This window comes from Lynx rufus, unplaced genomic scaffold (assembly GCF_022079265.1).
Source record: "Lynx rufus isolate CCGP_SWC_20201006 ecotype Redwood Valley unplaced genomic scaffold, mLynRuf1.p SCAF_7, whole genome shotgun sequence".
Lineage (NCBI taxonomy): Eukaryota > Metazoa > Chordata > Mammalia > Carnivora > Felidae > Lynx > Lynx rufus.
In genome coordinates this window covers 54,237,552-54,259,999 of record NW_025814889.1, presented here as the reverse complement: position 1 = coordinate 54,259,999, position 22,448 = coordinate 54,237,552, and positions in this window count along the sequence as shown.

The following is a 22,448-nucleotide window of genomic DNA, read 5'->3' as shown; positions in this document are numbered from 1 at the left end:
TTCTCTCTCTCCACCCTTCCCCCACTCATGCACATACTCTCCTCTCTTTTTCTCTCCCTCAGTAAATAAATAAAAAATAAATAAATAAATCTATCTATAAACATTTTTAAAATGTACCACAGAAAAATTTAAGTCCCTAAAGTGAATAATGTCTTCTCCAACACTTTCTTCACATCTCCTCTTACCAGATTCAAAAAATGTGAGTAATATTTTGAAAAGAGACAGGAGCCCACTGCACCCCACCAAAGTCTAGGGGAGTGTGAGCAATGCCTCTCCCTCACAGCTTCAATTCATTTGTAAGCTTCTGTGGAGAGCTCAGTATGCGAGGTTTGCATCTTTATATTTTAAAAGTTTCTCAAGAAATTATCTTAATGAACATGTGTTCTTTCTATACTATTTTAGTATTTTTTTAAAAAATGTATTTTCAATGACTTCTAGGATCCTAATACAGATTAGGAGCTTTCGAAAGGCCTATTATGTTCCCCCCAAATCAAAACAAAATAAGCACACAAATGAACAAAAATCTTGGAGTTAGAAGAGGCTGTAGGGAGAATTTAATTTACTCACTTTGATGCTTGACTTATTTATTTAATGATATTACAGCATTATTTGGTACTAAACTCTGAAATATGGTGTAATTGGAGATTTGGGCAACTGAACAGAAAATAGCAGTGATGTTTTCAATCCGCTGAATAAAGTACTGCAAACAGAGTGACTTACAAACAGAAATGTATGGTTTCATAGTTCTGGAGGCTGGAAGTCTGAGATCAAGATGTGAGCAGGATTGCTTCCTTCTGAGGGCTGTTCCATGCCTCTCCCCTAGCTTCTGGTGATTGCCTGGCAGTCTTTGGTGTTCGTTGGCTTGAAGAAGCATCACACCCATCTCTGTATTCATTTCCATGTGGTATTTGTGTGTGTGTGTGTGTGTGTGTGTGTGTGTGCGTGCGCGCGCATCCAATTTACCCCTCTTTCATTAAGACACCAGACATATTGGATTAGGGGATGAAACTACTCCAGTTGACCTCATCTTAACTAATTACAACTGCAATGACTCTATTTCCAAATATGGTTGCATTCGTGGGTACCGTTAGGACTTCAACATATGAATTTGAAGGGAACATAATTCAACCATAACAGTTGTTTTCTAGAAATTCTGCACTTTTCGTTTGTTTTTATTATCTTCTTTAACTCTACAGGTTTTTTTTTAAATATGAAATTTATTGTCAAATTGGTTTCCATACAACACCCAGTGCTCATCCCAACAGGTGCCCTCCTCAATACCCATCACCCACCCTCCCCTCCTTCCCACCCCCATCAACCCTCAGTTTGTTCTCACTCAGATACCACCTCATGCCAGAGTGGCTAAAATGAGCAAATTAGGAGATATAGATGCTGGCGAGGATGTGGAGAAATGGGAACCCTCTTGTACTGTTGGTGGGAATGCAAACTGGTGCAGCCGCTCTGGAAAACAGTGTGGAGGTTCCTCAGAAAATTAAAAATAGACCTACCCTACGACCCAGCAATAGCACTGCTAGGAATTTACCCAAGGGATACAGGAGTACTGATGCATAGGGGCACTTGTACCCCAATGTTTATAGCAGCACTCTCAACAATAGCCAAATTATGGAAAGAGCCTAAATGTCCATCAACTGATGAATGGATAAAGAAATTGTGGTTTATATACACAATGGAATACAGGTTTGTTTTTAAAACCTCAGTGGAGGAGTATCTTTTTATTGTTTTGTGGTCAAACAATGTTTTCTGTATTGATTTTACTTTACGCTTTAATAAATTTTTCTTGGTGACCTAATAAATGATCAGTTTTAGTCAAGGTTCCAAAAGCACATTTTTAAAGCCATACTTTTCTACTTCAGTTATCAAATTTCAATATATGTGCATATCATGTAATTTATTAAAAATGTAATTCAAGTCTTCTAAATCCTTTCTTAATGCTTTTCATCTTGTTATGTCTTAGACTGGGAAGAGAATTAAGGCCAATTATTGTTTTTGCTGATTTATCTTTGTACCTCCTGAATTTTCTGCTGTGTGAAATTACCTCACTGTTGCTGGGTGCACAGAAATGTATCACACATATTTTTCTGTGACTTGTCCTGTTTAGTACCTTTAAACTACCTTTCTGTAGTTTTTCTAATGCTTTTTGCTCTGAATTCTACCTTGTTAGACATTATCATGACTCTTGTTTTTTCTTTTTCTCTTTTCTTTTGTGCATATGCTGTGTATATCATTGCTCATTCTTTTATTTTAATCTTTCTGAATAATTTTATATTTAATGTGTTTCTTACACAGCATAAGGTGAGATTTCATTTGTGAGTTATCTGAAAAACTCCTTATTTTGGTAGGGAAGTTAAGCCCATGTGTTTCTTGATATAATAGATATTTTGGAATTACCTCTGTCATATCAATATTTGTTCTATAGGCTTAATATTATCAGCTTTGGTCCAAGCACTTCATCCTTACACAAACCCCTATTCTTTAATATATGATGAAACTGAAATACAAGAGGATAGCAACATACCTAAGGTCACAGACCCAGTTAGTGATAGAGCCGGAATTCAAATTGAGTCTGGTTCCTGAATCTTTTATACTAATTCTGAGTATTATCCTGAAATCTCTTCTTCAGTTCATGAATTGTCTCTTTCATCTCTATCTGATATGCTGTTACCCATTAAATGAGTTTTTAATATCAAAGGTTAAGTTGTTTTACTTTTAAATATTTCTTGTTCATTTATAATAGTCTTTTTTTAAAGACTTGATTTTAAAATAATCCAACTTAAGTTTTTAATAATTTAATATGTTTAATGTTGTGTTTCTGATAATTTCAGCATATGAATTTCCTTAGAAATTTAATCTGTATTTTGTTTCTGATAGCTTTCAGTCAAAATGGCTTGATTTATATGTATAAGATCATATGCTTTTAAATTCAATCTGTAGGGAGTGGCACCTGGGTGGCTCAGTTGGTTGTGCTCAACTTCAGCTCAGGCCATAGTCTCATGGTTCCATGAGTTGAAGTCCCTCATCAGGCTCCCAGCACATAGCCTTCTTCAGATCACCCTCTCTTTGTGCCCCTTCTTCGCTCTCTCTGTCAGTCTCTCTCTCTCAAAAATAAATAAATAAATAAATAAATAAATAAATAAATAAATAAATAAATAAATATTTTTAAAATATGGATAAATAAATTCAATCTGTAAGAATCCAAGGGGGATGTTCCCTTAGAAAGGATATTTATGGTTTCATCTGCCACTATCAGAATTTGCCAGTATTTGGGATCACTTTAGCTCCAAGGAAGGTCCAGAGTTATATAGAAGACTCACATTAGTTCTCTAACCTTGAAGTTAGGACTTCATGATTTCAGGATTTTTATCAGTATTTGTTTCCAGGGCAACTTTCTTTCACTTACTTACTTGTGGCTGTGCTCAAATTTTAGTTCATTGTCTCACCCCTCCTACTTTGAGATTTCCTTTTCTTCTTATGAGTTTAGCCATGCCTATCTATATCTATATCATCTATATCTATCACCCATCATCTATCATCTATCTATCTATCTATCTATCTCCTAATGTATCCAATTTCTTGCTACCTTTTTATTAAATTTATTTATTTTGTGAGAGAGAAAGGGAGAGAAATATCAAGGAAGAGAATCTCAAGCATGCTCCATACTGTCCGTGCAGAGTCTACGTGGGACTCAAACTCATGAAACTGTGAGATCATGACCCGAGCCAAAGTCAGGTGTCTGACGCTCAACCGAGCCACCCAGGCACCCTCGTTCTAGTTGTCTTTTAGTGGGAGGGTCCTTTGGTATAACTTCACAGTATAGAAGCAGAACTGTGTATGTATATTTCAAAGAATTCTGAGCTATAGAGCCAAATTCCTCTGTATAAGGGTTGTAATAATCTGCTCATCTTTAGAAATGCATTAGTGTATCTGTTCGTCCTTAAATTTTTCAACACAGTTATATTATTTAGAAAAAAAAAACTACCCATCACTTGTATGGTAAAAGAACACAATATTTTTATAATAACTTGAATTTCTTTGATTACCAATGAAACTTAAAACTTTAGTGTATTTATGCAATTTATTTTTTAATTACCTTGAAATATGGATTTGGATTTCAGGATAGGTCTAACCTAGAAATGTGGGATGTTTTTGGACATAAATTATACAATGAAAAAAGAGGATGTACAACAAGAATAAATTAAGACAAAGAATATCTTGGGGCACATCAAAATTTAGGAGTCATACTGAAGAGTAGGAGCAGAGAAAGAAATAGGAGTGCACAAACATGACTTATTGGGAAATGAAAGTAATTTCAAAAATGAAGTGATGGGAAAGTTCCAAGAAGGAAAGCTTGGGATGAATGTCACATGATACAAATACATTATGTAGGATGAAGACTAAAAATAGAAATTGGAAGCTGGCAAGTAAAAATTCACTGATGACAGGGCACCTGGGTGGCTCAGTTGGTTTAGCGTCTGACTCTTGATTTTGATTCAGGTCATGATCTCACAGTTGTGAGCTGTCAGCACAGAGCCTGCTTGGGATTCTCTCTCTGCCCTTCCCCTGCTCACACGTGTGTGCGCTCTCTCTCTCTCTCTCTCTCTTTCTCTCTCTCTCTCAAAATGAACAAATAAACATTAAAATAAAGTTTACTGATGGCTATAGCTAGGAAAATTTCAATTCATAGTAAGGAGAGAAGCAGATATAAAGGAATAGTGTGACAGTCCTGAAATGTTACTGATGTCTATCAGTGGATCTCAACATATTGAGGATAAGGATTCTTTTACGACTATGATGGGAAAATAGTATGTGGAAAATATGCACTTGAACATGTCATCTAAATTTTGGGCACAGCACCCAGACACTTATACTTCCCCTGACAATACTCTTTATATGGATTCTTCTACTATAGCCTCTTTGAAGAGCTTTCATCATAAAGAGGAGAAAGAAAGACCAATAGCTTCAGGAGAGGTTAGGGTTAGGTTAAAATAACATGGGAAAAATACCTGGCCAACTTGCTAACTACACATTCAATAAATGTTTATTGATCTTTCAGGAGCCATCAGGAAAGGGGAGTTTGGTGAGTGGGGAGAGAAAGAGATAATTGTTGGCATAGTGTTCTCAAAGAGTTGGAAAGCAATGTCTTATGGGGAAGAGGGAGGTGGACATTAAAAATGTATGGTTATCTAGAATCTGCTCTGTGTCAGGCATTGTGTTAGGATCTTCTGTATAATATCTCACCTGATCTTCAAACAACCCTGTGAAGTAGGAAATAATTAACTTCTACTGAAGATCATTTGAATGCTTTGAGAGATTATATAACTTTTCACATTCATGTTAGGGTATGGAAAAAGAGTCTAACATCCATTTCCACACACTACAGCTGCCACACAGTTGGAACAATTATATATAAGTAGGAAATTAATTTTTTTAGGAAATTAAGTCTTATAACTAAGATTGGAGTTTGAAGGAAGGTAAATTTGGGAAATTTGAACTGTCAAATGGCAGAAAATGACCACTTGAGAATAATTATTAGCCTGACCTTCTTTCTATTGACTCATCAGAAATGCTCCTTAGCTATGCTAAAGGGGTGTCCTTACATCCTCGCAGACCTGCAGCCGCTTGGCCTGTGCTTTGACCTCCACTAGATCTGATAGCAATGGAACCTGGGGTTGGACCAAACCTCTGGGAAAGAGCCAAGTTGTCTGCAGGAGATTTTCAAATATGAGTTAAATAAAAAGGAAGAACAAAAAAGAATATAATAGGCCCATTAGAGCAATCATACATTATCTCCTATCAAAGCCACTGAACACTGACTGCTCTTGCTCTTACATTTCCTTAACACAAATCAAAAAGTATGGAAAGAAACCTTCCATGTTGAGAAGTCTTGGGAGTAACCTTTATTCCCCTCTATACAATATTACTGTCTATTACTGTCTATCATGGTTCTAGTTAGCTCTTTTAAATCTTGTTTAAGATTTTAAATCTTGTTTAAGATTAAATCTTGTTCATTAGCTCTTTTAAATCTTGTTTATATTTTTTGTTTTGTTTTATATTAGAAACCTTTTATAAATAATATTACTTTCTGTTGTTTATATTTGAGTTTTATTGCAATTTGATCTAAGTAACTTCCAACCTAAGTAGATATGTAATAAAATTAACTGGCTCCAAATAGTAATTTCTTTTAGTTATGAATGCTGTGGTTGGATCTAATTACAAAGATGAGTTTTAAGTGATACTGTGTATAGTCAAAAGAACTCTGATTAGGATTTGCTCATTTACACAGGTCCTATAATAATTTAAGAAGAGACCCTGTGATTATGTTATGGCACTGCTCAGAGTAACATAAAATTTAAGTTGAAATCTATCTATTTTATATCCACTGTTGAGAAGTGTAATAACTTATGCCAAAAATTGCTTTAAAGATTAGTGGTTTAGGGGCGCCTGAGTGGCTCAGTTGGATAAGCGACCGACTTCAGCTCAGATCATGATCTCGCAGTTCATGAGTTTGAGCACCATGTCAGGCTCTGTGCTGACAGCTCAGACTCTGGAGCCTGATTCAGATTATGTGCCTCCCTCTCTCTCTGCCCCTCCCCCACTCATGCTCTGTCTCTTTCTGTCTCTCAAAAATGAATAAACATTAACAAATTTTTTTTAAATAAAAACATATTAGATTAGTGGTTTCACTTTAAGTGTAAATTCATTGGGTGACAAAATTGCCAAGCTCACTGAGATATTTCTGCCTACATTCACCCATACTCCTTCTACCCCCAGACAGATTAGTTAGAAACAGCTAATTAATCAGTGAACCAACCAAATATGTACTGCACAGGGAAAGAGTGTTTTTATTTCAGTGTGTTTTAGCGTAGATGGACTGTTGATATTTGTTGTACTATACCTTTGGCTGTGGATGGAAGAGCCAACACCTATGTATTCTGAACAAATATGTTCAGTTTCAGAGGCTCACAGCAACAAAATTTTATCTATAAACAGATGATAGGCAAAAAGGAGTGATTATACGTAGGCAGACTTGAAGGTCTCATGATGATGACTGGTGTTCTTGAACACATCTAAACACAGCCATAGTAGCACCCCTACTAGGGGGCCCCAAATGTTCAATTTAGAGATTCTCTCAGTCAGATGACCTTACTGAAACAGGTGAAGGTGGAGAAATGGGGGTGGTGACCCAGTTACTGGGAAAATGGAGTAGGACTCTTTGAGATTTTACTGACAATATGGAATTGGAGCTACCATACTAAAGCCCCCTAGGCTTTTAATGGCTTGAATTTCTTAGAATCTTATCTAATTGCTACCATTCACCCATCTTAGTATTTCCTCTCTTTGCATTTCCAGAGATAAATTCAGTTTATCTCTGGATAAACTGTGGGTCTGGTGTAGGCTTGGTGTAGGTCTGGACTGAAGTGCTTTGGTGAAGTGCAATTCTAACCTGTCAGTCTGTGAAATAAAACAGAAGACCTTCCCTTTTAAAGGCTATCCTTAAATGCAAAGGGAAGGAAGACCAGGAGGGGTGGATGATATCAATTAGACAAAGTTCTAAGAAGTTTGAGCCATTAAAAACCATTAAGGTGCCTTAGTCTATATGTGACAACATGGATGAACCTGGAAGATATTATGCTATGTCAGAAACACTGCATGATTTTCCACTTATATTAGTATCTAAATAGTTAAACTCATACAGTGTAGAATGGTGGTTGCAGGGGCAAGGAAGGGGGAAATAGGGATTTGTTGTTCAAGAGGTATAAACTTTCAGTTATATAAGATGAATAAATTCTAGAGATCTGCTGTACAATATTGTGCTTATAATTAACAATACTGTATTGTGTACTTAGAAATTTAAGAAGTTAGGACTCATGTTAAGTGTCCTTACCACAGTAAAAAATAAAATTAAAATGTCATCTAGTACAAACAAGACAAAACAAAACAAAACAAAACAAAACAAAACAAAACAAAATTCTAGCAGAGCTTTTAAGGTAGTGACTAAGAGGCTGATGCAATTGGGAGCCTGACATTTTCCATAAGAATACAGGTATTTGGAGGTATTTTGAATCCACCTCAATCTGTCCTTCAAATTCGTCCCAAGATGTGTTTGAAACCTAGGAGAAAACTTCCTAAGGCCAATTTCAAATCAGTACAAACCAAGACCCAAAGGCCCAGGAGATGTTGGTGGGTTAAACGGCATTTGTCTGACCTCAGGTATTTGGGAACGCAATATAGCCTGGTGGTACACTTCTTATATTCCCTTGACCAAGAATCAAACCTTTAGTATTATATTGCTAGTAACGTTTATAAGTATTGTAAGGCATTTTTTTTTAAAATGCTAGATACCAAATGTATGATGCTCATGGAAATCATTTGAATTCTCCTGAGTTGGTAGGGATTTTTCTCTCCTGAGATGAGCTGATAAATATGTGGCAGATGGGCTAAAGGCCACATTTTGAGAAACCACACTAATAAAATAAGATGACGTGCTTGTTATTCCCAAAACACCCCTGAATTTTGTGACCTCCAGATTTGTACCTCTCATGTTATAAAACATATTTTCCCATGTTGTATAGTAGTCTATATGTCTTACTTATTGACTGCTAAGCCGCTTGAAAGTGAGAGCTACTAATTGCTAACTTCTTATTCACCCAATGACTCTTAGCACAGTGTCTTGTACACATTTAGACACCTTGTTATTATAGTGTAATGATTAAAAGTTAGGCTTTGGAGGCTGACAAAATTGGATTGGAATCCAGGTTGTGTGGCCTTAAACAAGTTAATATCTCTAAATCTCTATTTCCTCATTTATAATACTGAATAACAAAAGCAATCTTTTATGGTTATATGGTGAATTTCATAATGCGTATGAAATATTTTCCACAGTGCCTAGAAGTTTATAAACACTCGATATATGGTAGCAATTTTGTGAGGAAAAAAATTTAAATCACCCAGTATTTTCATTAAAAAAACATAGAAAATACAGATAAGCAAAAATATTAAAGTAAAAACCAACTTAGTCAAACCTCCAAGATACAATAAAACATAATATTTTGATGAATATTATCCCAACATAGATTTTTAATCTCTATATATCTTCATGTAGACTTAAAGTGACATCATATCTTTCATACCATTTTGTAACATGCCTTTTGTTATTTAAGAACATGCTATGAATACTTTTCTTTTTTTCTCAGTAGATCATATGATTTATTTTTTAATATGAAATTTATTACCAAATCGGTTTCCATAAAACACCCAGTGCTCATTCCAACAGGTGCCTTCCTCAATGCCCATCACCCACTTTCCCCTCCCTCCCATCTCCCATCAACCCTCAGTTTATTCTCACTTTTTAAGAGTCTCTTATGGTTTGGCTCCCTCCCTCTCTAACTTTTTTTTTCCTTCCCCTTCCCCATGGTCTTAAGTTTCTCAGGATCCACATAAAAGTGAAAACATATGGTATCTGTCTTTCTCTGTATGCCTTATTTCACTTAGCATAACACTCTCCAGTTCCATCCACGTTGCTACAAAAGGCCATATTTCATTCTTTCTCATTGCCAAGTAGTGCTATGAATACTTTTCCATGTCAATAATAACCTTGCAATAATGTGGCCACATTTTATTCTATTGTATATGCATAAAATAAACAATCCCTATTGTTGGACATTCAGGCTTTTTTTCTGTAATTTAAAAATATTTTATGGAAGCAAAGCTGTGGTAAATATTCCCTTAAACATTATTTTGTCCATAATTTTTTCTTAATCTTTCCAGAAATAAAATTGTCAAGTCAAAGACTACAGTTTTAAATACCTGATATCTTCTACTCAGTTGCCATTTCAGTACTTTCATCATCAGTACATGAAAGATCTTTGCCAACGTTGAGTATTATAATAAAGAAAACTTTGACAATTTGATGAGTAAAAAATGGCAGCTCATTTGTATTTTAAAATTCAGTCTCAATTCAGCAAATACTAATAGGCATCTATTGTGTTCCAGGCACTGAATTGGGTGATGATAGGAAGTGGGGGAGATGATTCAGAGGTAAGCAAGACAGATCAGGTTCTTACTTTGATAGAACTTAAAGTTTAGCTGGTTTAAAAGTATAAATGATATGTCACTCTAAATCTATATTAAGCATGTAGCAGTTAAAGGCGTGATGACGAAGAACATATCTAAAGGAGCTATAATTTAGGCCAAGGTGTTAGACTCAGCCTCCTGGAATACACTTACAGATGGGCAGAAGTTGACCCAGCTGGGAAGTGAAGGAAATGCAGGGAAGCACAGAAGTAAGAGGTTTTCAGACTGACTGATGTTTGAGGAACTGAAGAAAATATAGTGTGGCTAGAACATGGACCACAATCGAACGATTCAAGATACAGTGTGAGCGGTATTTAGAGGTCAGATCACATAAAGGCCTTGGAAGCCACGTTAAGATTGAGGACCTTATTTTAAGGATATGATTTTTCGTTTTTAAAATATAATTCTAGTTGCATTTTGATAATGGAGAGTAAGAGTGCATTTGGGGAGAGTAAGGGTACATTTGGGGAGATTAGGTAGGAGGCAACAATGTGGACAGGAGTGACTTGCAGCTTGTATTACAATTCTTTGGTTACAAGTGATAGGAATCTAACTTAAACCAGCTTAAGGCAAAAGGGAGAACTTTTGGCTCTTTTAACAAAACATTAAAGTAAAAATTTCACCTGGTTCTTAGGAACAATGGAAACCCCAAACTCCAACAGTCTCTTCCTCATTCCCTCTCCCTTTCTTTTCCATTCTCTTTGCTGTCATTACCCATCTTTTTCCTTTTTTTTTTTTTTTTTTGTACTTTCTACTTTTCAGACTGATTGTCTCAGACTGGCTTTTTCCACATGGCTACAAACAAGACCACAGGTGGCTCTAGTAATGCAACTATTACTGCTGCATCATCTATAAAAGGACAGACTCATATTTTCAATGAGTTAAAAACAAATCCAATAGAGGGCTTCTGGTAACAAAAAGAAGTGGAGGGGTGCTAGAAAGTCAAAACAACAGATGTCCATTATAGAGCAGGGATAAGTGGATGGATTCAGCAGATATTTATAAAGCAGAATTGACAGACTGAGCAATTCATTGAATGTGGAAGTGAGGGAGAGAATATAATCTAGGAGGACTCCAAATTTTCTGATTTAGACAGTTTGGTAACAATAAATTTGAAATGTTTGCAAAATATCCCAGTTGAGTAGTTTAGCAGGCAATTGTTGGAAGAGTCTGATGTTTGTGTCTTTATAGATGGCAATGGAGGCAATAGGAATAAGTAATCTTCACAGGGGTAAAATGAGGAAGGGAAGAATAATAACAGAACAGAGTCTTCAAAATTTCCAGCATTTATGGAGTGGGTAGAAGAGGAGCATCCAAAGGAGAGTAAGAAGGAGCAGATAGAGAAAGAAAGCTACGGAAGGTAGCATCACTATTAATATAAATGGCTGGATCAAATTAATATTAATTCAAGTGATAAAAATGTCTTCTGCCTTTGATCTCTGGTGGTTGATAAATGACTCAAAATGCAGTGAGGGTACAGGTAAGAGGTGATACGGAACATGATATCATGAAGCCAAGGGAAGATAATATATATATTTTTAAAAGAGAATGGTCCTCAGTGTCCAATATTGCTAAAAGGTGAAGAAAAAGAAGGACTAAAAGGTAGATGTTTGTTGGATTTAGCAACAGTGAGCTCACTAGGGGTTCTGATGAAGGATTTTAGTGCAACAGTTTGGCTGGAAGCCACAGTGGTTGAGAAATGAGGTCAAGAAATAAAGATACTGATTATAGGTGATTTATTGAAAAAGTTGTTAAAGTTTATAATTTTAAATGTATGGTAATTTACTTGCTATTTATTCTTTTGTGAATATGTTCTTATTTTTTTGTCCATGTTTCTGTTGATGGTATATCTTTCTTATTGATAGGTAAGCATTATTAATATAAAGCTATTAAAATTTGTCATATGTATTTCAGTGTTTCCCAGATTCTTATTTGCTATGAATAGACTTTATTTTCTTTCTTTATTGTTGTTGCTCTAAATTTTAACTTTTTAATATTTAATATAAGTATTTTTGCCTCTACTTTTATATTTAGAAAGGTCTTTTCTTCCATCATAGCCTATAAATAATGCAAAAATTTTCTTCCAGAACTATTTTTTGAATTTATTTTGGGCTATGGAATGAAGTGGGAATTTAGTGTTTTTCTTATGGTAACCAACTATCTCAAGAAAAGTGATAATAAATGACTGAGTTGAATTGATAATAAAAGTAAAGAGATAAAAGAGTCATGTGCTTGATCATTTGTGGATTGATATAAGACTCAATGAGCACTGGGCCTAAAGATGAGGAGAATGATGTATGTAAATTCCTACTTACTCTAGCAGTCAAAACAGTTCCAGTAAAGTGAGACCAGCCATTCATTTAGTCATATTTGCTTTGGTTGAGATCTCTTGAATCCACATTATTGTACTGACTGGCAGCATGAACGCAGTACACATTTGAAACTCAGCACTAACTAGGAAATATGGGTGTAAAAATAAGGTAAAACCATAGCTCTAGGCCACAGGGAAACTTAAATATTGTTGAGACCTAGGCATATGAAACAATAAGCATGCCTGATGAGCTATAATACATGGTAATGATGAAGTAGAGACAATTACTGCAAATGGAGTTAGAAAAGGTGATGAAATGGACCAAGGCTACTGCTTAACTCTAATGCCCAGTGTGCCACTTTGTACTCTGTGTATACCGAATAAATTGTACTTGAGGAAATAGATCAATTTGGGCTCATTGACAATGAATTTTAGCAAGTTATTTTCAAAGTTGTTTCACTTTCAACAATTTCTTTCCGTATGAAGTTAGCAAAAAGAAAGACAACTCCTCTGTATCTTAAAACAGTCCTCATCTTTCAATAACACAGTTTTGACTATCTATAAATAGCAGCTTTCTCCCCCCCCCCACTGTAGTTTGAAATAAGTTTGAATTTGAGATCAGTCATGTTACTAAGAGATTTCCACAAGGAGTGAAGGAAATGCTCTACCTTACACAAGGGGATTTACATTGGGCAATTACTGCAAAACACACTGTACCTATTGTTAATGGCACAATGTTATTTGTATGGCTTGCTAGCTCATCTTGTGTCCAAATGAGGTACATTGGAAAATGTGGGTGTTTCTTTCATAAGGAAGTATGCAAATTCAGGATATACAACATCTGATGATATTGGAGGTTGGGTCACACAACAGGTCAAAATTCAGTCAAAGAGAAATTGCTCTGGAATCTAAAATGAGATATTTATCACTACTGGAAAGATGGCTATGCCCATGGCTTCCGCTAAAGCAGGGATAAAAGATAGTCATTGTTCCATATATGTTTTCTTTTGGGGATATATCTTCTCAGTATAAAATCACATAGTTAGCAGTTTTAGTTTGATTGACTGTACATACAAAAAGGCAAATTCTTTCGAACACGATAACCCATTTTTGATCTACATCCTGTGCTCAAAAAACATGTTTCTGTGTTTGACTGCTCTTTAACACTTACTACCTTTTCACCACAATTTTATGGAAGTAGTGAATTCTTCAAAGATCAAGGCACTGAAAGCCATTAATGGAACAGACTTTAAATTTACTAGTTTACCAAAAATATTGTTTTAAGGATTAATCTCTATGAGCACATTAAATGTTTTTTGGTATGGTTTCCTATAAACATAATTTATTGGTTATATAAAGTGAATATGATTATTTTTTTCTTGAATATAGTCAAGAACCTATTGAAGAATATATGTTATATGAATACATTCTTCATAAATGCATTCTTCCTAATTGTATTCTTCATAAATATATTTATCACAAATATGACTATATTCAATGAATTTATTCATATTTATTATGCTTATAATACCATCTTATTAGGCTGTATTTAATTAATATACTTATATTTTAGAACATAATAAATTTTAATATATTTAATATATTCTATACATTTATTAGAAAATAATAAAGACCAAATAAGCCTAGGACTCAGCTTTTGACAAATTGAATATTCTTTAAAATGTATTTATACAGAGAAAGACAGATACCATATGGTTTCACTCTTATGTGGATCCTGAGAAACTTGGGGGAGGGGAAGGAAAAAAAAAAAGATTAGAGTGGAAGAGAGCCAAAGCATAAGAGACTCTTAAAAACTGAGAACAAACTGAGGGTTGATGGGGGGTGGGAAGGAGGGGAGGGTGGGTGATGGGTATTGAGGAGGGCACCTTTTGGGATGAGCACTGGGTGTTGTATGGAAGCCAATTTGACAATAAACTTCATATATTGAAAAAAAATAATACAATGTATTTAATGAAAATATATGTATGTTTAAAAACAATATGCCTTATGACAAGTTTTTGTAAGTTTGCAAATTTGGTAAATTTGGAAACTTTGTCATTTGGTAAACTGACTTTGTAAATGACGTCAGATTTAATTCTATTATCAGTTCATTTGCTTAAAAAATATAATTTGTGATTGTCTTTCATGACTTGGAATGGAAAAATGCATTTCAGTTTTACACCTTTGGTTCAGTTTTGACTACTTGGCTTCAGTGATGATGTGTCAAAAGCCAATTTAAAATCAATTACAATTCGTAACATGATACTATAAATCCATTCCCACAAATTGATAGTGAACCTAAATTTTTTAGGATTACCCATTCACCTAAAATTAACAAACATAGTTATTATTGTTTGTGCCAAAGGAAAAAAAAAAGATAGTATGGGGCTTGCTTGCAGATAAATCTGTTATTCTTTCTCTGGTTCTAAACTTTTAGAATAGTCTATTCTCAGTCTCTAGACTGCTGTGTTCATATGATAAGCATTGATCCACAGATTTACAATAATTTAGTTTTTCTAGTGCAAGGAGCAGGTAGAGTCTATATGAATATGCAGATACATTTAGACTTTCACATACCTTGATTATCTGAGCTTAGGTAAAGAATGAATTAAATTTGGACTATAAAAAGTTAGTCTTAGAAAATTCTGCAACTGTGCTTAACAAAATCAAACATAAAACAAAAACAGATCAAAATCAAAGCAAAGCAACAAGTAACTGAAGATTGAATATTAATCTGCTTCTTTGAAGGTATTGTTATGGTTTAGTTTTGTGTGTGTATTTAACTACCATCTACTGTCTCCTATAGATTAATTGCTCTGTATTTACAAAACATGGATTCGAAAAATCGTTCTGTTCATTTGAGCTAGGGATTTTGAAGAAAGAACCTTTATTATCAACACTGATCTTACCAAGAAAAAAGACAAGCAGTACTACAGTTCGTTATTAAAGAGAAAAGGGCTGGGGTTTACTAACATCTGAATTCAGTGTACAGAAAAACTTACTCTAAATCTAAAACCTCAGACTGCTACCTTACCTTTAAAAAAGAAAATTGTGGGGCACCTGGGTGGCTCAGTAGGTCAAGAATCTGACTTCATCTCAGGTCATGATCTCACAGTCCAGGAGTTCAAGTCCTGTGTCGAGCTCTGTGCTGACAGCTCAGAAACTGGAGCCTGCGTTGGATCCTGTGTCTCCCTCTCTCCCTGCCCCTCCTCCACTCATGTTCTGTCTTTGTCTCTCAAAAATGAATAAACATTAAAAACAATTAAAAAAAGAAAATTGTTTATAACTTGATGAGCCAAATGCATTATTATGCATAGAGTGGGACTTTAATTAATATGTTCATTTTCTTTCATCTTTCTCTCATGAATATAATTTTCTGCTACATTCATCAGATAAGTTACAGTATAAAATGAAGGATCTTAAAGGGTTTTCCTATCAAATATTCATTTGCCTCTTTGGCTTCTTGTGTGCTAAAATTCCCAACATGTGAGCCAGTCTTTTTAATGAAAAACTTTAACAAAAGGCCCATTAAAATATGCACCTGCCTGGGAGGAGCATAGTAAATTCAAAATTAAGAGGCAGCAGAAGAGGATGTTACCTCTTAGTGAGAATGGTGTCTTTAGTTAGCTGGCATCACATTGGAAAGTAGCAAAATGAGGCCCCTGAGGGGCATGTCTGAAGAGTTAAGGGAAAGGGAGAAGAGCAAAAGGGACTGAAAAATATTTTGCCATATGGAAACTATTTTGACAATAAATTTCATATATTGAAAAAAAATAAAATAAAATAAACAAAAAAAAGAAAAATATTTTGCCATAGAAGTTAGTCCTTGGGGCACCTGGGTGGCTCAGTCAGTTGAGCATCCGACTTTGGCTCAGATCATGATCTCACAGCTCAGTGAGTTCGAGCTCCACATCGGGCTCTGTGCTGACAGCTCGGAGCCTGGAGCCTGCTTCGCATTCTGTGTGTGCGTGTCTCTCTGTTCCTTCCCTGCTCACACACTGTCTCTCTCTCAAAAATAAATAAAGATTAAAAAAATTAAAAAAAAAAGACATCAGTCCTTGATGTAGCCTGTCATCTCTCATACAGACTAAGGAAGGAAAAATAAATGACAATGACAATTTGATTTTCAAGATGACAGGTGTATATCACATGGGTACGTGGCACATGTGTGTGGATTTTTTACAGTATATATAGGTGTTTTAGCTTAACTGGAGGCATGAGGTACAACTTCATAAGTGATTAGCTGTATCTATTGACCAAATATTTCACTGTGCATAAGGGAACCTGATAGTGGCTAATATACTATTATCCAATCTACACATATTTAGTGAGTCTCTTTTATTCATGGAACTACATTTTTAACAGAAACTGTAATATCTTATAAAGGAATATAGGAAATTTTTAACCTTTTGAGAGTGATATTTCAGAATTAGTTTACTTAAAATCCCATCATATAGACAACCATTTATTCTCGCCCAGCCCAAAGAAAAGAGTTAACAGACCACCAAAAGATGCTTAATTAAAAATTTTCTATATTGGTAGGTCCAATGATATTTTAAACAAAATATACATTAGTAAGTTACATATATTAGCTATTCTGCTAACCAAGAATGTTTTTGCCATTATATGATGAATTTGAAGACAGTCACATTTCCACAAACTCAGAATCATGGCCTGGTGAGTAATGAAGGTAAAATATTATCTGGTTTCATTAGCCAGTGATTGATGAATCACAACTGATGACCTTTTTGTGAAAAACTTTAGGAAAATGAAGTCTTTGAGCTACAGTCAACTTACATCACATTTCTTTCTTTAGATTATATTAATCAAAGCTCTTTGTGTAACATAGCTAAATTTGCAAGCAATTCAGATGATCCAGATAAACTCATATGTATTTCAAGTCATATTTTAACACATGTATCTATCCTAAATGATATCATTAAGGGGTCTGCTTAAAAATTTGGTTGGCTAACTGGAGATAATACTTTGACCGCTTGGGATACTGATGTCAATTCCATGTAGTTTCAAATAAACAACAAAGTTGGCAAGAATCTACTAACTTAAAATTCAGACAGCATAGTGAATATGTCCTAAGTGACTTTTCAAAAGTATTTTTATTCAGCTTCCTCTAGTGTTAAGCAATGGTTTTTGTGCCTGACTTATTCACTTCTTTTTGGGGATACAGACCAGACTTTCATCAGCTCTACTTTCTCCTTCATGCCCAATAAGGTTAGCTACACCTGGTTTGCATGAAGTTCTTTATGGTTCTTCCTACTTAAAAAAAATGCCTGTAACAGCAGACTACAGGGCTACTTTTTTCTTCTGTTTGGTTTGAAACCAGTCATTACTTTCAGTTAATAGAGACAAAACTGGAGTCATTACCTCTAGGTGTTCACATTAGAATGTACATTTATCTACCTGTGTATAGATGCAAAATAAGATGTGTGCATGGATATGCGTGTATGTGTGTATGTGTGTGCACATGTACATGTGTGTTGGGGCCTTAGGAGGACAGTGTTGGGGAGAAACTAAAGGCCTGTAGGTAAGGGACCGCTTTGGGAGCCAGGCAAGTGATGGCTCTCCCCTGCAAATATCTAGTACATGACTTTCAAGTAATCTCATAATGAATTCGGTTTCCTATTCAGGAAATTAATATAATCATCTAATCCATCCTTGTCTTTTTACACACAGAGAAATCATCATCATCCTGTTAGAAATAGCAGGAGAGGGAAGGAGCCAGAAAAGAAGCAATCATAGATCATATAGTCTCACTAATTACCAGTTGCCCACAGTAAGGTATTTACCCCATTTTCTGTATGCCCGTGGGGAATGAAGAGCTTCTTGAAGGAGCCTGCTTATTTCATGACAGACTTGCTTTTTCACTTTCCTGTCAAGAATGCCTAACCTCTACCTTTCAAGTTCAGTTTGAGTGCTGCCTAAATCATGAAACTTTCTGTGATTCCCTAAGTTAAAAGTGATCTTTTTCTCCTGTAATAATAGTAACTAATATTTGTTTAGTACTTTTTGCAATCCAGGAATGATGCTTGGATCTCTGCACATAGTAACTCATTTGATTCTCAAAACAAACCTTCAAGGTAGGTACTCTTACTGAGTACATTTCGTTGATGAGGAAATAAGTTGGATAATTTTTCCAAGGTCATGTAGCTAGACAGTTGTGAGTCAGGATTGGAATCAGTCTGGCTCCAGAACTTACATTCTTGTTCCTTAGTCTATGCATTGGCATGACATAACTTTACATTATAGTTACTGCTATAGATATTTTATTTAATAAGCCATAGGCCTCATGTAGATAGAAACTGCATTTTCTAAAGCTACATGCATCTAGAAGAGTGTTCTGTATGTATTAGGTATATATGTTTACTAACCAAATCTGTACAAAGCAGGATGGGGAGAGCTATATAATCAAGTAAAGGAGAAATAATTGTTTCCCTTAATAAATAAAAATGCTAGCATAGAGAACATTAGACAAGACGGCGAATTGGACAAAGGTGGTGGCAAAGGAAATAAAATGGAATTGATTCAAGGACTAGTTAGAAGGGAAACAGATGGGATTAAATAAAGCTTTACTTATAAATCTTTTTAACAGTCTCCTCTACCATGGTGGCAGATCTCTAAACTAAGAGAAGTGCCTCATATTTTATCTATCTCGTCTGCATTGGTATGAGTGGCGCGAATACAAGTAAGATGCAGAGACAGCTCCATAGTTTCAGACATAAGAGATGAGACAGCCCATTCTTTAGCTTGTATCATATTTTCAGATTTCTGGCCTTGTAGGAGGGAAAATCAGATCAGCCAACATTCAGATATAGATAAAATGGACACACAGAAATTAGTTTATATCGTAACTCACCTTGGCATGTTTTCATTAGCCCCAAGGAAATATAATTCTCTCCTAACCAGAAAATTGTGCTGAACAATTTTTCTTAGGATTCTATTTATTATTATCTGACTTATTCCTATTGGTTGACTTCAAAATATTTAATAAAGAAAAATACTTAGTTAATAGTGCCTTTTTAAATGGTATTCAAGCATGTACTTTTTCTATAAATTGCACAATCATATTTGTTATGTGTATTAACATCATATTTAAGAAATCCCATGACAGCTTATTTAATTTATGCATCTTAAGCTCCAAGAAAAAATACTACTGATCTGTAGCATTTTGAACTTAGAATGTTTGTTTCAAAATACATGATTTTATTTTTTTTTTCTTTTTTTTATCTTTATTTAACTTTTATTTTTTTTTATTTATTTTTTTTTATATGAAGTTTATTGACAAATTGGTTTCCATACAACACCCAGTGCTCATCCCAAAAGGTGCCCTCCTCAATACATGATTTTAAAGTGCTATTTAATTTATAGAAAGGATTTACAGTTTGTTATTCAGTGAGTATTTATGAACTATTTATTAACAGAGCAACACTTGTCTAGGTGCTTTAGAGCTTTTTCTATAGCACACATAAAAAATAACTATTTGTATTGCATATCAGTACAAACAAAAGTGGCTGCTCCCAGCTAGAGGTGACAGTCTTAGGGACTCTGGCTATTCCAGGCCCAGAGTGGCCCTCTTTTGGCTGGGCTATTAGCATCTCACTACACTTTTAACCTGTTCACTAAATAAGTGACACACAGTCTGGGAAGGCTTTTTGTACAAGAAGCTCTTTTTTATGGGTAAAATGTTGTATCTTCCTTTAAAGAGATTGTAATCTGCCTGGAGATACACATACCTATGTATTTTATAATGCAGAAACTGATTCAGTGAAAAACAAAAAAAAATTGTATGAAAGTAAATATTGATGAAGATAGGATGAGGGAGACTTCAAAGAATGGTACTTTGGGAGTTTGACCTTGAAGAATAAGAGGAATTGGCAGAGAAAGCAGAAAAATTTTCTATTAAGATGGAAGAACATAGTGGTAGGTGAGTTTGAAAAAGTAAGTAGCAGATACAGATAGCTGGAGCATAGGGTGAGTATAGAAACGAATATGGATCTGACAGTTAGGGCCATATGACTTTTCAGATCCTCTGGCTATGGGTGAATATACTCTGATCCCTGTCCCCCATCACTGACTTGGCCATTTGGCATGCTCTGGCCAGTAGAATACAAGCAGAGTATACTGTGTAGGTTTAGCACAAAGCACTAAGGAACACTGCAATAGCATCTTCTACTTGCTTCACTTGCACTCTTGTCATCTAATGTGAGAAGAATATGCTTAAAAATAAAACTGCCCTATGACCCAGCAATTGCACTACTAGGTATTTATCCAAGGGATATAGTTATGCTGTTTCAAAGGGACACATGCACCCCAATATTTATAGCAGCACTGTCAACAATAGTCAAAATATGGAAAGAGCCCAAATGTCCATCGATGGCTGGGTGGATAAATAAGATGTGGTGTGTATACACACACACACACACACACACACACACACACACACATACACACAATGGAGTATTACTCAGAAATCAAAAAGAATGAAATCTTGCCATTTGCAACTACATGGATGGAACTGGAGGGTATTATGCTAAGTGAATTTAGTGAGTCAGAGAAAGACAAATGTCATACGACTTCACTCATATGAGAACGCTATGATACAAAACAGATGAACGTAAGGGAAGGGAAACAAAAATAATAAAGAAACAGGGAGGGGAACAAAACATAAGAGACTCTTAAATATGGAGAACAAACAATAGGGTTACAGGAGGTGTTGTGGGAAGGGGGATGGGCTAAATGGGTAAGAGGCATTAAGGAATCTACTCCTGAAATCATTGTTGCACTATATGCTAACTAGTTTGGATGTAAATTTTAAAAAAATAAACAAATAAATAAAAGAAGAATATGCTTGAGGTAACCTGTATTTCTAAGTGAAAATATGTGGAATAGAAATAAACCATGACAGAAGCCTAGGCTCCAGCCTGTCTCAGCTAAGTACTGCCTATGTCCAACCCACAGCCAAACAACAGAGCTATAAATGTGAAAATAGTTCTTGTTTTGATGCCACTGAGGTTTTTGAGGTTGTTATGTGGCATTATTGCACAAAACTGTATACATACAGAAACTGGTACTAGAAATAGAGTTCTTCTGTAACAAAAACATGAAGTATGCATCACTGGTTTTCGAATCAGATGGCAAAAACCTATAATATGATTTAGGAAAATGGTGACTCATGTTACATGGTGGTAAACCATTTGGTCAGTTTGCCTGCAATAGCCTAGAAAATGAAAAAAGTACCTAATGAACTTGTGGCACAGGCAAGGAGGTTTTTGTGGCAGAAATGATAGCATGAGCTGGTTGTTGCTAACTGGAATTGATAATAGGCACTACAAAAGAGAGATGTGCTCAGACAATGGTGTGTTTCCAAGCAGAATTCAAAGGAATTATTTAGAGCCCAGTAATCTATGATTGTAAAATAAAATTCTTTCCATTGAAGATGTCTTGGCCATTAAGGCAGGTCCCCAGGGGGAAAACCTTATATACTAATTGTTCTTTAGGGACAACTGCATCAAATTCACATATTGAGCTCACCCATATATTTACTTTTTGTCTCAAGCTCATATTTTTTTGTCTCCTCTCTCAGCTGATACTAAGGGACGTTGCTGATAGTGTAGATATGATCTGATGGAGAGATGTACGTGCAATACTAATAGATGACATGGAGTATGGTCTATCTGCTTGCGCATGCCCTCTGAACTTGCTTGTGCCTGATAACAAAGGCATTACTTTTATCTTGATTGATTGCTTGGCTCTTACCTCACTCCATAGCTTGGTGAGTCTGACAGAATCCAGCTCATCATGGGTGTCTCTGGTCACACGGTCACTTGATGTGTTCTAGGCAGTCAGTCGCTCTTTCATCTTCAGGGCCTGGTAGTTGCAGAGAGCAAGGCCTTGCTTTAGAAACACAGGGGAATCAGTGCACCTGGGTGGCTCGGTCAGTTAAGCATCCAACCTCAGCTCAGGTCATGATCTCACAGTTTGTGAGGTTGAGTCCTACGCACCAGGCTCTGCGTTAACAGCTCAGAGCCTT